Consider the following 4,025-nt stretch of genomic DNA (forward strand, 5'->3'; position numbering starts at 1 on the left):
TTAGCTGTTCTATAAGCTCTCTGAACTGAGGCTTCTGGATGTGGTTCCTGGATCGTTGGAGCCCACTCCCCCAGTTTGGGTGTCACTGCCCCCGATACTACACGCGGGACACGCTTGCCTTGATCTTCCCACACTGCTCCAGCTTGTCTCAACCCTTGGTACTTTTCAACCTTTTCGTGTCCCTTCTTTCTGATGTGGCACTCTATCACCACCGCTTTTTCGCTCCGTATCTACCACCACTAGACTACCATCATGACTACACACCTTTGTTCTCAGCCACCTTCTGTATATATTATAACTGAGAGTACAGTGTTTGAGTAAATTTACTTTCCACCACTGAACAATACTACAATACTATACTTGAAATAATTAATTAATTAAACAATGATATATAAAGTAAAATAAAGACGTCATTCTTTTTCTCCTTTTTCTTTTTCTTCTTCTTCTTATTATTATTATTATTATTATTACACAGTTTAGTCATACCATGTTCAAATAGTGTGCTACCATTAATATAAAGCTTTTTATTTACTACTACTTAAAATTGTCCAAACCTTTACCCTTTAACATTAAAGAGATGTAGCATACACACTGAGGCATCAATAATTATTGTCCAATAATATATTATACATTATTCTGAAATGTGCTAGAATGGATACCTTTACTTTTGGTGATTTTAAAGATATCACTGACTCTGCAAGTACAACATTTAAAGAAAAGTCCAATGTTATTAAGTGTCTGTTATAGTTACTGCCTTCTCCTTCCCCCTGAATGCCTCTTTATTGTCATTTTCTAAACTAATTCTGTATAATATGTCTCACAGTTTCTTTACTTTACAATCACATCACTCAACTACTTGAGAGAAATAAAGGGGTGTGTTTTACATCTTTGTCCACTAGGAGGCACTAGAGGTCTGTAATGGACTCATGTTAGCTGACGATAAAATAGTACTAGTGTTACTGCCTTCAAAGGTGGAAAATTAAAATTACATTTACTTAAATACTGTATGTAATTATTATTTACAGTTTATGTATCTTTATACTTGTACTTATACTGTTCTCAGAGGCAAATATTGTACATTTCACTACATTTGTCTGACAGCCTTATTTCCAGATCACAGTTTTTCACACCCTTCCTGTCCAGTGAAAACCTCGTATCTTTAATGTGATAAACTGATTAACTGAAAGATTAAATGTTCTCTTTCTGGGTTGAGAACATTTGACTATTTCTGAAGAGATAAAGAAACCCTCTTGGATTATCTGGAAAATGAATCATCACAAAACTGGAAACAGGGCTGTGTTTCTGAGCTCACGAAGTGTGTTTAGCTTCTTAATTCATGCAGGAAGCAGCACTACAAACATATGATGATCCTATAGAATATGATACATTGCTGTAGATTAAACCAGTGGTTTTTCAGACTGAGGTCTGGGGTCCTATAGGGGTCCTTGAGTAGGTTGTAGGGGATGGAAGGAGGAATATTAATTAATCAATATGTTCAATCTCAGTTGTATATATATATATACACAGTTTACTTTAGTTTCTTTATTTCCCTGATGTTTGTTCTTCTTTGTGCTATCCGTTGCGGCTGTAACAAACCAAGTTTCCCCATTATCTTATCTTATCTTATATAACATTTGAACTGTTATCAATTTTTTTGGGAGTTGGAACAATACGGGAAGATATAGAGTGGGACGTTTTTATTGATTGTAATTTATATTCATCCCAACTTGATCCCTGATTGACTTTGACGACTTTATAATCTTATAAAAAAAATAAAATTAAAATAACTCAGACATAATCCTCTCAAATTGGGCGTCAGTGGTCTAATTTGTGTGTAGTTTGTCCCTGAAATGAAAAGTTTAGGATCCCCTGGACTAAACTACCCCATAGTATATAAAGTTGTTCAAATGAGCTCAACCTTAAACATCTACAGCAGTAAAATGTAACATACACATTAATGTAGCAGTAATATTAATCCAAAAACATCATATATATAAAAGTAAAACACTGACTGGGTACTTTTACTTTTGATACCTTAAATAATTTTACTTAATTAGGATTAAGGATCTAAATACTTATTCCAACACTTTCAGAGGTGGATATAATGATTGGGGTTTTAAACAAAGGAAATCACTCCCTCCTTTTAATCTATATTATGTAGTGATCTTTAAGAAACTCCTGATATATAGTATAACTCACCATGTTTTGGCTCTGCTACAGTATTCTCCTCATCTTCATTATGATCAGTATATGTGCCCTTTACTCCGAGCATAATTTGGCACACTCAGCACTCTCTGCACCGTCTTGCTGATGCAGGCAGTGCAGCTAAAGTTTGCTTCAGTAGAGCTGCTTGCACACACAGACAGTGTTATATACACAGCATTATTGTTGTAAGCACTTGATTCTTTGATTTAAAATATCAACCAGGCTTTTATGTGTTGCCCGCTCTGCTTAGCTTCGAATCAATTTCTACAGAAGCTCTTACAGCACAAAAACCTTGATCTTAAGTGGTGGCATCAGCCCTCTGTGGTCTGACTTAGTAAAAGAAGGTGTCATTTTTATTCCACTCCTGCCTGATGCTTAACAAGACTATACTCACACCTGCTCAGGGAGACAAACACACCTGCTTCATTAGCCCAGGAGTGTGTTGTTTTGGCTGACTCTGCGTGCACATGTGTCCCTCTTGGACTCCACAACAGGCCTCATGTTCGTCACACTTACGGCACAAGCTTCTCTATCGGCAGCCTATAAACTGAGCAGGAACAATGGAGACAGTGGCGGTGTGCATCACGACTTCTACGTTTGCGTGATCCCTGCTGCCATATGTACAGACTCCCCCCCCAACAACAACAACAACAAAAGCTTCGCCATGCTTCAGGATGCTTCATCTTTTATTCCCCTGACACTGCCCCCTGCTCCATGAAATCTTATGGGGAGCTGAACTTTGACCTTTGGCAAGCGGCCAGACAAAGCAGGCCGACACTCCCCTCTGCTCAGCAGCCCTGATCATGTGGAGGACTTGTTGAGCACAAGTTGGGTGGACGGGTGACTGGATCAGTGGTCTTCTGTTAGGATTATTCACCACCATACTTCAAAATATCATGTACAACATATATTCTGGGCATCCAAAAAATCATGTAAACAGTGCAGTGTCCGAAATGCATCATATTTTTCTTCTAAGGCAAGTTTTATTGTGTGGTGTAATGAACAAGGTTGGAGTATATCACGGTATATGAAATTGCACAATATCAATATCATTATATAATACATTCTATCTAAATCCATTGAGAACCTGTTAATCCATAAACTGACCAGACAGGAGTGTTAATCCAGCTAATTAAATACTGAAAAATGTAATAAATATCCAATATTGATGATGAGTGAAACAGTTATACTCACTCTCTAACAAGTGTTTATCACCAAACAATAAAGCATTATAAATTTAAATAATAATAAAATACAGTGTTTTGTTCTGATGTACTGAGGTGACACTTTCACTCTTGCTTCAAGGTGACTGATTTGATACAGAAAACAAGGGACGATGATATTATTTATACTTCAGTGATGAATTTGTCAGTTTTCCAGTATGAATATATTATGTTTTTCTCAGATAGACAGACAGAAGGAGAGAGATAGAGCTCATACTTTAGATTCATAGACATCCTGAAATGGCTCATCTACTATAACGACTGTAAAATTAGACACAGCAGTCATACATTAAATGTTTTATTTTTTATTCTTCAGTAGTTTGTGCTGATGTGTGAACACTACCAGCTACACCTCGAGTTAAAGCCGCATTTATTGCATTTAATCCCATCACACAGGCGTTTCTATGCTCACTCAGTGTCATTTTTTCCCATCATAAAGCAGATGGTGAGCCCTGGATGATGAGGACAGGTGTCTGTGTGCTTATTATTGACAGTGGGATGGTAACAGTTGCTCAGGTGACTGGAGGAAACTCCCCTTGGAGACAGACAGTCATCTGCAGCTGACAAACGGACCGGCCCACTTTCACTGTGGAGCTC

Source organism: Morone saxatilis, unplaced genomic scaffold, assembly GCF_004916995.1.
Source record: "Morone saxatilis isolate NCDOM2014 unplaced genomic scaffold, NCSU_SB_2.0 Contig8, whole genome shotgun sequence".
Classification (NCBI taxonomy): Eukaryota; Metazoa; Chordata; class Actinopteri; family Moronidae; genus Morone; species Morone saxatilis.